This window comes from Leopardus geoffroyi, chromosome D4, assembly GCF_018350155.1.
Source record: "Leopardus geoffroyi isolate Oge1 chromosome D4, O.geoffroyi_Oge1_pat1.0, whole genome shotgun sequence".
Taxonomy (NCBI): Eukaryota; Metazoa; Chordata; class Mammalia; order Carnivora; family Felidae; genus Leopardus; species Leopardus geoffroyi.
Genome location: NC_059342.1, coordinates 56,817,063 through 56,830,060, shown reverse-complemented (window position 1 = coordinate 56,830,060; position 12,998 = coordinate 56,817,063). Strand labels below are relative to the sequence as shown.

Sequence of the window (12,998 nt, the reverse complement as noted above, 5' to 3'; positions counted from 1 at the left end):
ATAAATTCATATCTTTCAGTACTCACTCTAAACGTCAATGGATTCAATGCTCCAATCAAAAGACATAGGGTAACAGAATGGATAAGAAAACAAGATCCATCTATATGCTGTTTACAAGAGACCCACTTTAGACCTAAAGACACCTACAGAGTGAAAATAAGGGGATGGAGAACTATCTATGAAGCTAATGGTCAACAAAAGAAAGCTGAAGTAGCCATACTTATATCAGACAATCTAGACTTTAAAATAAAGACTGTATCAAGAGATGCAGAAGAGCATTATATCATAATCAAGGGGTCTATAGACCAAGAAGACCTAACAATTGTAAACATTTAGGCGCCAAATGTGGAAGTACCCAGATATATAGATCAATTAATCACAAACATAAAGAAACTCATCAATAGTAATACCATAATAGTAGGAGACTTCAACACCCCACTCACGGCAATGGACAGATCATCTAATCAAAAAATCAACAAGGGGAGGAGGGAAGATGGCGGCGTAGGAGGACGCTGGGCTCACCGCGCGTCCTGCTGATCACTTAGATTCCACCTACACCTGCCTAAATAACCCAGAAAACCGCCAGAGGATTAGCAGAACAGAGTTGCCGGAGCCAAGCGCAGACGAGAGGCCCACGGGAGAGGGTAGGAAGGGCAGCGAGGCGGTGCATGCTCCACGGACTGGTGGGAGGGAGCTGGGGCGGAGGGGCGGCTCGCCGGCCAAGCAGAGCCCCGGAGTCTGCCTTGCAAAAGCGGAGGGGCCGGAAGGACTGTGTTCCGACAGCTAGCGCGACTTAGCGTCTGGGAGGTCATAAGTTAACAGCTCTGCTCGGAAAGCGGGAAGGCTGGAGGACAAAGGGAGGGAGAGCTGCTGAGCACCCGGACGACAGAGCTCAGTTTGGTGGGGAACAAAGGCACTCGCCAGCGCCATCTCCCCCGCCCATCCCCCAGCCAAAATCCCAAAGAGAACCAGTTCCTGCCAGGGAACTTCCTCGCTCCGCGCAAACACCCAACTCTGTGCTTCTGCGGAGGAGCCAAACCCTCCTGGGAGGGAGCGGATCTGACTCCCTCCCGCTGCCACAGGGCCCCTCCTGAAGTGGATCACCTAAGGAGAAGCGAGCTAAGCCTGCCCCTCCTGCCCCTGTGCACCTTGCCTAGCCACCCCAGCTAATACGCCAGATCCCCAGCATCACAAGCCTGGCAGTGTGCAAGTAGCCCAGACGGGCCACGCCACCCCACAGTGAATCCCGCCCCTAGGAGAGGGGAAGAGAAGGCACACACCAGTCTGACTGTGGCCCCAGCGGTGGGCCGGGGGCAGACATCAGGTCTGACTGCGACCCCGCCCACCAACTCCAGTTATACACCACAGCACAGGGGAAGTGCCTGCAGGTCCTCACCACGCCAGGGACTATCCAAAATGACCAAGCGGAAGAATCCCCCTCAGAAGAATCTCCAGGAAATAACAACAGCTAATGAGCTGATCAAAAAGGATTTAAATAATATAACAGAAAGTGAATTTAGAATAATAGTCATAAAATTAATCGCCGGGCTTGAAAACAGTATAGAGGACAACAGAGAATCTGTTGCTACAGAGATCAAGGGACTAAGGAACAGTCACGAGGAGCTGAAAAACGCTTTAAATGAAATGCAAAACAAAATGGAAACCACCACGGCTCGGATTGAAGAGGCAGAGGAGAGAATAGGTGAACTAGAAGATAAAGTTATGGAAAAAGAGGAAGCTGAGAAAAAGAGAGATAAAAAAATCCAGGAGTATGAGGGGAAAATTAGAGAACTAAGTGATACACTAAAAAGAAATAATATACGCATAATTGGTATCCCAGAGGAGGAAGAGAGAGGGAAAGGTGCTGAAGGGGTACTTGAAGAAATAATAGCTGAGAACTTCCCTGAACTGGGGAAGGAAAAAGGCATTGAAATCCAAGAGGCACAGAGAACTCCCTTCAGACGTAATTTGAACCGATCTTCTGCACGACATATCATAGTGAAACTGGCAAAATACAAGGATAAAGAGAAAATTCTGAAAGCAGCAAGGGGTAAACGTGCCCTCACATATAAAGGGAGACCTATAAGACTCGTGACTGATCTCTCTTTTGAAACTTGGCAGGCCAGAAAGGATTGGCACGAGATTTTCAGTGTGCTAGACAGAAAAAATATGCAGCCGAGAATCCTTTATCCAGCAAGTCTGTCATTTAGAATAGAAGGAGAGATAAAGGTCTTCCCAAACAAACAAAAACTGAAGGAATTTGTCACCACTAAACCAGCCCTACAAGAGATCCTAAGGGGGACCCTGTGAGACAAAGTACCAGAGACAACACTACAAGCATAAAACATACAAACATCACAATGACTCTAAACCCGTATCTTTCTATAATAACACTGAATGTAAACGGATTAAATGCACCAACCAAAAGACATAGGGTATCAGAATGGATAAAAAAACAAGACCCATCTATTTGCTGTCTACAAGAGACTCATTTTAGACCTGAGGACACCTTTAGATTGACAGTGAGGGGATGGAGAACTATTTATCATGCTACTGGAAGCCAAAAGAAAGCTGAAGTAGCCATACTTATATCAGACAAACTAGACTTTAAATTAAAGGCTGTAACAAGAGATGAAGAAGGACATTATATAATAGTTACAGGGTCTATCCATCAGGAAGACCTAACGATTATAAATGTCTATGTGCCGAATACCGGAGCCCCCAAATATATAAAACAACTACCCATAAACATAAGCAACCTTATTGATAAGAATGTGGTAATTGCAGGGGACTTTAACACCCCACTTACAGAAATGGATAGATCATCTAGACACACGGTCAATAAAAAACAAGGGCCCTGAATGAGACATTGGATCAGATGGACTTGACAGATATATTTAGAACTCTGCATCCCAAAGCAACAGAATATACTTTCTTCTCGAGTACACATGGAACATTCTCCAAGATAGATCATATACTGGGTCACAAAACAGCCCTTCCTAAGTTTACCAGAATTGAAATTATACCATGCATACTTTCAGACCACAATGCTATGAAGCTTGAAATCAACCACAGAAAAAAGTCTGGAAAACCTCCAAAAGCATGGAGGTTAAAGAACACCCTACTAAAGAATGAGTGGGTCAACCAGGCAATTAGAGAAGAAATTACAAAATATATGGAAACAAACGAAAATGAAAATACAACAATCCAAACGCTTTGGGATGCAGCGAAGGCAGTCCTGAGAGGAAAATACATTGCAATCCAGGCCTATCTCAAGAAACAAGAAAAATCCCAAATACAAAATCTAACAGCACACCTAAAGGAAATAGAAGCAGAACAGCAAAGGCAGCCTAAACCCAGCAGAAGAAGAGAAATAATAAAGATCAGAGCAGAAATAAACAATATAGAGTCTAAAAAAACTGTAGAGCAGATCAACGAAACTAAGAGTTGGTTTTTTGAAAAAATAAACAAAATTGACAAACCTCTAGCCAGGCTTCTCAAAAAGAAAAGGGAGATGACCCAAATAGATAAAATCATGAATGAAAATGGAATTATTACAACCAATCCCTCAGAGATACAAACAATTATCAGGGAATACTATGAAAAATTATATGCCAACAAATTGGACAACCTGGAAGAAATGGACAAATTCCTGAACACCCACACTCTTCCAAAACTCAATCAGGAGGAAATAGAAAGCTTGAACAGACCCATAGCCAGCGAAGAAATTGAATCGGTTATCAAAAATCTCCCAACAAATAAGAGTCCAGGACCAGATGGCTTCCCAGGGGAGTTCTACCAGACGTTTAAAGCAGAGATAATACCTATCCTTCTCAAGCTATTCCAAGAAATAGAAAGGGAAGGAAAACTTCCAGACTCATTCTATGAAGCCAGTATTACTTTGATTCCTAAACCAGACAGAGACCCAGTAAAAAAAGAGAACTACCGGCCAATATCCCTGATGAATATGGATGCAAAAATTCTCAATAAGATACTAGCAAATCGAATTCAACGGCATATAAAAAGAATTATTCACCATGATCAAGTGGGATTCATTCCTGGGATGCAGGGCTGGTTCAACATTCGCAAATCAATCAACGTGATCCATCACATTAACAAAAAAAAAAGAGAAGAACCATATGATCCTGTCAATCGATGCAGAAAAGGCCTTTGACAAAATCCAGCACCCTTTCTTAATAAAAACCTTTGAGAAAGTCGGGATAGAAGGAACATACTTAAAGATCATAAAAGCCATTTATGAAAAGCCCACAGCTAACATCATCCTCAACGGGGAAAAACTGAGAGCTTTTCCCCTGAGATCAGGAACACGACAGGGATGCCCACTCTCACCGCTGTTGTTTAACATAGTGCTGGAAGTTCTAGCATCAGCAATCAGACAACAAAAGGAAATCAAAGGCATCAAAATTGGCAAAGATGAAATCAAGCTTTCGCTTTTTGCAGATGACATGATATTATACATGGAAAATCCGATAGACTCCACCAAAAGTCTGCTAGAATTGATACATGAATTCAGCAAAGTTGCAGGATACAAAATCAATGTACAGAAATCAGTTGCATTCTTATACACTAACAATGAAGCAACAGAAAGACAAATAAAGAAACTGATCCCATTCACAATTGCACCAAGAAGCATAAAATACCTAGGAATAAATCTAACCAAAGATGTAAAGGATCTGTATGCTGAAAACTATAGAAAGCTTATGAAGGAAATTGAAGAAGATTTAAAGAAATGGAAAGACATTCCCTGCTCATGGATTGGAAAAATAAATATTGTCAAAATGTCAATACTACCCAAAGCTATCTACACATTCAATGCAATCCCAATCAAAATTGCACCAGCATTCTTCTCGAAACTAGAACAAGCAATCCTCAAATTCATATGGAACCACAAAAGGCCCCGAATAGCCAAAGGAATTTTGAAGAAGAAGACCAAAGCAGGAGGCATCACAATCCCAGACTTTAGCCTCTACTACAAAGCTGTCATCATCAAGACAGCATGGTATTGGCACAAAAACAGACACAGAGACCAATGGAATAGAATAGAAACCCCAGAACTAGACCCACAAACGTATGGCCAACTCATCTTTGACAAAGCAGGAAAGAACATCCAATGGAAAAAAGACAGTCTCTAACAAATGGTGCTGGGAGAACTGGACAGCAACATGCAGAAGGTTGAAACTAGACCACTTTCTCACACCATTCACAAAAATAAACTCAAAATGGATTAAGGACCTGAATGTGAGACAGGAAACCATCAAAACCTTAGAGGAGAAAGCAGGAAAAGACCTCTCTGACCTCAGCCGCAGCAATCTCTTACTCGACACATCCCCAAAGGCAAGGGAATTAAAAGCAAAAGTGAATTACTGGGACCTTATGAAGATAAAAAGCTTCTGCACAGCAAAGGAAACAACCAACAAAACTAAAAGGCAACCAACAGAATGGGAAAAGATATTTGCAAATGACATATCGGACAAAGGGCTAGTATCCAAAATCTATAAAGAGCTCATCAAACTCCACACCCGAAAAACAAATAACCCAGTGAAGAAATGGGCAGAAAACATGAATAGACACTTCTCTAAAGAAGACATCCGGATGGCCAACAGGCACATGAAAAGATGTTCAGCGTCGCTCCTTATCAGGGAAATACAAATCAAAACCACACTCAGGTATCACCTCACGCCAGTCAGAGTGGCCAAAATGAACAAATCAGGAGACTATAGATGCTGGAGAGGATGTGGAGAAACGGGAACCCTCTTGTACTGTTGGTGGGAATGCAAATTGGTGCAGCCGCTCTGGAAAGCAGTGTGGAGGTTCCTCAGAAAATTAAAAATAGACCTACCCTATGATCCAGCAATAGCACTGCTAGGAATTTATCCAAGGGATACAGGAGTACTGATGCATAGGGGCACTTGTACCCCAATGTTCATAGCAGCACTCTCAACAATAGCCAAATTATGGAAAGAGCCTAAATGTCCATCAACTGATGAATGGATAAAGAAATTGTGGTTTATATACACAATGGAATACTACGTGGCAATGAGAAAAAATGAAATATGGCCGTTTGTAGCAACGTGGATGGAACTGGAGATTGTGATGCTAAGAGAAATAAGCCATACAGAGACAGACAGATACCATATGGTTTCACTCTTATGTGGATCCTAAGAAATTTGACAGGAACCCATGGGGGAGGGGGAGGAAAAAAGAAAAAAAAAAAAAAAAGAGGTTAGAGTGGGAGAGAGCCAAAGCATAAGAGACTGTTAAAAACTGAGAACAAACTGAGGGTTGATGGGGGTGGGAGGGAGGGGAGGGTGGGTGGTGGGTATTGAGGAGGGCACCTTTTGGGATGAGCACTGGGTGTGTATGGAAACCAATTTGACAATAAATTTCATATATTAAAAAAAAAATCAACAAGGAAACAATGGCTTTGAATGACACACTGGACCAGATGGACTTAACAGATATACTCAGAACATTTCAACCTAAAACAGCAGAATATACATTCTTCTCCAGTGCACATGGAACGTTCTCCAGAATAGACCATATACTCAGACACAAATCAGCCCTAAGTGAGTACAAAAGGATCGAGATCATACCGTGCACATTTTCAGACCACAATGCTATGAAACTCGAAATCAACCACAAGAAAAAATTTGGAAAGGTAACAAATACTTGGAGACTGAAGAACATCCTACTAAAGAATGAATGGGCTAACCAAGAAGTTAAAGAGGAAATTAAAAAGTATATGGAAGTCAATGAAAATGATAGCACCACAACCCAAAACCTCTGGGACGCAGCAAAGGCGGTCATAACAGGAAACTATATAGCAATCCAGGCCTTCCTAAAGAAGGAAGAAAGATCTCAGATACACAACCTAAACTTATGCCTTAAGGAGCTGGAAAAAGAACAGCAAATAAAACCCAAAACCAGCAGAAGACAGGAAATAATAAAGATTAGAGCAGAAATTAATGCTATCGAAACAACAACAACAACAAAAAAAAAAAAACAGTAGAACAGATCAACGAAACCAGAAGCTGGTTCTTTGAAAGAGTTAACAAAATTGATAAACCACTAGCCAGTTTGATCAAAAAGAAAAAGGCAAGGATCCAAATAAATAAAATCACGAATGAAAGAGGAGAGATCACAACCAACACAGCAGAAATAAAAACAATAATAAGAGAATATTATGAGCAATTGTATGCCAATAAAATGGGCAATCTGGAAGAAATGGACAAATTCCTAGAAACATATACACTACCAAAACTGAAATAGGAAGAAAGTAGAAATTTTGAACAGGCCCATAACCAGTAAAGAAATTGAATTAGTAATCAAAAATCTGCCAAAAAAGAAGAGTCCAGGGCCAGATGGCTTTCCAGGGCAATTCCACCAAACATTAAGGAAGAGCTAACACCTATTCTCTTGAAGCTGTTCCAAAAAAAAAGAAATGGAAGGAAAGCTTCCAAACTCTTTCTATGAAGCCAGCATTACCTTGATTCCAAAACCACAGAGACCCCACTAAAAAGGAGAATGAACAATATCCCTGATAAGTATGGATGCAAAAATCCTCAACAAGACATTAGTCAACCGGATCCAACAACACATTAAAAAAATTATTCACCACGACCAAGCAGGATTTATACCTGGGATGCAGGGCTGGTTCAATATCCACAAACAATCAATGTGACTCATCACATCAATAAAAGAAAAGACAGGAACAACATGACCCTCTCAATAGATGCAGAGAAAGAATCTGACAAAATACAGCATCCTTTCTTGATAAAAAAAAAAACCCTCAAGAAAGTAGGGAAAGAAGGAGCATACCTCGAGATCATAAAAGCCATATATGAAAGACCCACAGCTAATATCCTCCTCAATGAGGAAAAACTGAGAGCTCTCCCCCTAAGGTCAAGAACAAGACAGGGATGTCCACTCTCACCACTGTTATTCAACATAGCATTGGAAGTCTTAGCCTCAGCAATTAGACAACACAAATAAAAAAAAGGAATCCAAATAGGCCGGAAGGATGTCAAACGTTCACTCTTCACAGATGAAATGATACTCTATATGGAAAACCCAAAGGATTCTGCCAAAAAACTGCTAGGACTGATCCATGAATTCAGCAAAGTCGCTGGATATGAAATCAATGCACTGAAATTGGTTGCATTCCAGGGCACCTGGGTCACTCAGTTGGTTAATCATCTGACTTTGGCTCAGGTCATGATCTCACAGCTCATGAGTTCAAGCCCCGTGTCAGACTCTGTGTTGACTGCTCAGAGCCTGAAGCCTGCTTCGGATTCTGTGTCTCCCTCTCTCTCTGCCACCTTCAAAGCTCACACTCTGTCTCTTTCTCTCTCCAAAAATAAACATTAAAAAAAAGATATCAGTTGCATTCCTATACACCAATAATGAAGAATAGAAAGAGAAATCAAGGAATGGATCCCATTTACAATTGCACCCAAAACCAAAAAATACCTAAGAATAAGAATAAGAATAAATCTAACCAAAGAGGTGAAAAATCTATACACTGAAAACTATAGAAAGCTGATGAAAGAAATTAAAGAAGACACACAAAAAAAAATGGAAAAAGATTCCATGCTCCTGGTAGGAAGAACAAATATTTTTAAAATGTCAATACTACCCAAAGCAATCTACATATTCAATGTAATCCCTATCAAAATAACACCAACATTCTTCACAGAGCTAGGACAAACAATCCTAAAATTTGTAAGGAACCAGAAAAGACCCCGAATAGCCAAAGCAATCTGGAAAAAGAAAACCAAAGCAGGAGGCATCACAATCCCAGACTTCAAGCTATATTACAAAATTGTAATCATCAAGACAGTATGGTACTGGCACAAAAACAGACACTCATATCAATGGAACAGAACAGAGAACCCACAAATGGACCCACAAACATATGGCCAACTAATCTTTGACAAAGCAGGAAGGAGTATCCAATGGAATAGACAGTCTCTTCAGCAAGTGGTGCTGGGAAACCTGGACAGTGACACGCAGAAAAATGAACTTGGACCACTTTCTTACATTATACCCAAAAATAAACTCAAAATGGATGAAAGACCTCAATGTAAGACAGGAATCCATCAAAACCCTCGAGAAGAATGCAGGCAAAAACCTCTTTGACCTCGGCCACACCAACTTTTTACTCAACACGTCTCTGGAGGCCAGGGAAACCAAAGCCAAAATGAACTATTGGGACCTCATCAAAATAAAAATTTCTGCAATGCAAAGGAAACAATCAGCAAAACTAAACGGCAACTGATGGAATGGGAGACGATATTTGCAAATGAGATATATATATATATATATATATATATATATATATATATACACACACACACACACACACATACATACATACATACATACATACAATGGAATATTACTTGGCAATCAAAAAGAATGAAATCTTGCCATTCTCAACTATGTGGATGGAACTTCAGGGTATTATGCTAAGTGAAATTAGAGAAAGGAAAATATCACATGACTTCACTCATATGAGGACTTTAAGATATAAAACAGATGAACATAAGGTAAGGGAAACAAAAATAATATAAAAACAGGGAGGGGGACAAAACAGAAGAGACTCACAAATATGGAGAACAAACTGAGGGTTATGGGAGGGATTGTGGGAGGGGGGATGGGCTAAAAGGGTAAGAGGCATTAAGGAATCTACTCCTGTAATCATTGTTGCACTATATGATAACTAACTTGAATGTAAATTAAAAAAAAAAAAAAAGAACACCTCATCACAGTGCTTTTGGAGCCTATTCTTAGCCAGAGTGATTCGGCATGCTATTTTTAGTTTCCATCTCCATTCACCCTTGTTTATCCAGTACTGCAGCACTGGCTTCAGTCATCCCAGGAAAATATGGCCAAAATAACTGAGTTATTTTGGGGTTTCCAAGGACTGAAACTGAGTCTTCTTGGACTGACCTCAAGAGAATGAGGCATCTAGGAGATCCTGCTACTGCTTAGTATTTAATGAAAGCCCACAAAGCTCTAACATACATGGGGACAAATTATGTCATAATCTTTAGTCTCTGGGGAACCTGGATGAATCTTCATGAAAAGCTACAGGTCTGATTCCCACAGAAGTAGAGCAACAGTTAAGGAACATCCCATGTAAGTGACTGGCTGGTATGACGGCACTTAGCAGGCAGAACTTTACAGCAAGATGGAGAGGCACTCCCTGTTCTCTGCTCCGGACCCATGAAGCAAAGATTCAGTCCTATTTAATGCACTCATTACACCCTGTTTATCAGCATTTATCTGCTGATACTACAAACATTTGTTGAGTGCAACCTAGTATGTGTCAGGCACACATAAGCCTCATAATAAATGGTAAAATAAACAAACAAAACCTCACCCAGGCTGTAGAATGCAGCATGAGTATGTGTGTATAGCATGCATAAGTGGAAGACCTTTTTAAAAAGGTGTTCATAAGCTAAATCTTGAAAGATGAGTAAGAGTTTCTGCAATGGATAAAGAACAATCATTCCAGAAGGAGGTAAATGCACACAGAAAGGTAGGCATATAGATGTAAAGAGACCCATTGTGGCTCAGATAGTATGAAACCAGACTGGGTGCTGGGTAGAAATAGGCAAGGAAACCTACTTTCACATAGAATTATTTATCATTAGTCCAAGGAATTGATTGGAAATAGCATGGTTAAAATTTTTAGAAGGAAATACTCTATGTACTTGGATTTCAGGAATTAAAAATGAACTGACCTAGAAAACTGAATTTCCTGAGGCTAGTGTGGTAGGTAGCCTCTCAGATGGCTCCTGTTGAGCCCTGCCTCCTGATATCCATGGCATTGTATAATCCCCTCCTGAGTACCTTGCTTCTGACCAATAGATTATAGCAGCATTGAGGGGTATCACCTTCCATGATTAGGTGACAGAAGATTATTACTTCCATCTTGCTAGCCAGCTCTCTCTATTGCCTTCTTAATGTGCACACTTTTATGAATTATGCTGTCATACTGGAGAGGCCCACATGCTGAAGTACTGAAGGTGACCTGTGGCACACAACTAGTGGGGAACTAAAGCTCTAAGTCCAAAAGAGCCTGATGAATTAAATTCTTCCAACAACCACTGAGTGAGCTTGGAAGCAGGTCTATGGTTGAAACTTTGGATAAGACTGCAGACTCTTGGCTGACACCTCGATTTTGACCTTATGAGCGACCATGAGGCAGAGGATCCAGCTAAGCGATTCCTGACCCATAGATACCATGAGATAATAAATAGTGCTGTTGGAACTGGCTAAGTTTTAGGTTAATTTGTTATGCAGCAATAGTAATAAAAACTCTGATAAGTTCCAGGACTTTCAATGTATGCACTGCAATAAGGTAAAGGCCTTGGGACACAAACATTCCTGTCCCTCACCAATTCTCTGGTGAAGTGTGTGTTTAAGTCCTTTCCTCTTTTTTAAAATTGGATTTTTTTGGGTGGGAAAAATTGAGTTGCTTGCTTTCTTATTATTGAGTTTAAGAGTTCTTTATATGGGGGGAGGACCCAAGATGGCAGAAGAGCATGGAAGTCTTTTGTGTGTCTCATGTCCATGAAATACAGCCAGACCAACACTAAACCATCCTACACACCTAGAAAACTGATTGGAGGATTAACACAACAATCTGCACAACCTGAACCACAGAATTCAGCAGGTACGCATTATGGAGAGCTGAACTTGGGGAGCAAGAAGCCACGAAAGATAGGGAACCACTTTTATGGGTGGTGAGGACAGAGACTGGGAGCGGGGTGGGGGAGGGGAGAATACGGGAAAAGCACCCTTCCCCAAAAGCAGCTGGAGAGAAAGTGGAAAATTGGAAACAGCTGCAGGGACTAAACTAAAAAGGGATAAAGGAGAAAGGAGAGGGTTTAAATTCCATTAAGACTGTAAACAAGGGGAGCACAAAGGCTGCAACTCTGCAGCTCAATACCTGGTGGTGCTCTGGTGGGAAGGGTGAATCCCCAGGAACAGAGTGGGGTCCAGCAGGTTCTCAGGCCACACGGGGAAAAGCAGTTCCACTGATGGAAGGACATTTGGTAGAGACTGTTGAAGTCACCTGGTCCCAGCAGACCCCAGAAGGTGGCCACATTCACTGGTGCTGGGGCAAGGTCATTAAGGGTGAAGCCTGGTGCCAGATGTGTGTTGTGATTTTCCATAATCCATGAAACGCTGCTGCTACACTGTCTGGCAAACATTTTCTTGGGCGGGCTGGCACCTGGCCAGAGTCTCGGGGCACCAGCAACAACAGGGTCCAGCGGGCGTTCCTGGGTACAGCCGATATTCGGCCATTGCTCAGTGAGACCCTCCCACAGAGGGGCGGAACGGGTCAAAGCCGCAGTCCTTCAGAAGTAAGGGGCCAGGGAAAGCAGCCACATCTGAGACAAAACTTGGGAGAGAGTTACTGCCTGGGGCCTGGTCACAGACAGTGAAAAACAGGGAGTGGATGAGAGCTGAAGACAGAGGACTGGTGCCTGACTGCTGATCCGGGAGAACAGACTGGGGTAGCTGGGTGGGGCCAGTTTCACCGCTCCCACGCATGCGCATACGCACCTACAAGCTCTGCAACAATCCACCCCAGTAGGCTACCAGCGCCATCTAGTGGAGAACAGAGCTGTTACACTGAGCTCCACCCAACTGGGCCAACTTCGCTCTTCAAGAACACAAACCTCACCACCAGCTTAGTTTATGGACTATAAAGAGCTACATAGATTGACTTCTAGGGGGAAATGAAGCAATTTCAGTCCTACTTCAATCTGTTAGCAGGTTCATCGATTCAATTTTCTTTCTTTTTTCTTTTTCTCTTTTACAATTCTTTTCTTTTTCTTGAATACAGAAAAATTCATTTTTATTTTCAATTTTTAGTAAAATATCTTTAATTTTTATTACTATCTTTTTTACTTTTGTGTAAATTTTTTCAAATTCTACTTTACTTCCATCATTTTATTTTA

General features: G+C 41.5%; 1 long non-coding RNA gene across 4 annotated transcripts in view; it reads right to left on the bottom strand.

The window, feature by feature from the left end:
* The window catches only part of LOC123593089, a 179,505-nt gene that overhangs the window by 51,160 nt on the left and 115,347 nt on the right, over positions 1 to 12,998 (bottom strand). The window contains exon 1 of one of the 4 annotated variants that reach the window (XR_006710112.1): positions 11,981 to 12,025. The exons of the other annotated variants lie outside the window; for them this stretch is intronic. This is a non-coding gene — a long non-coding RNA (uncharacterized LOC123593089). Of the gene's footprint in view, positions 1 to 11,980; positions 12,026 to 12,998 lie in introns of those variants that run through there. 4 annotated transcript variants of the gene reach the window in all.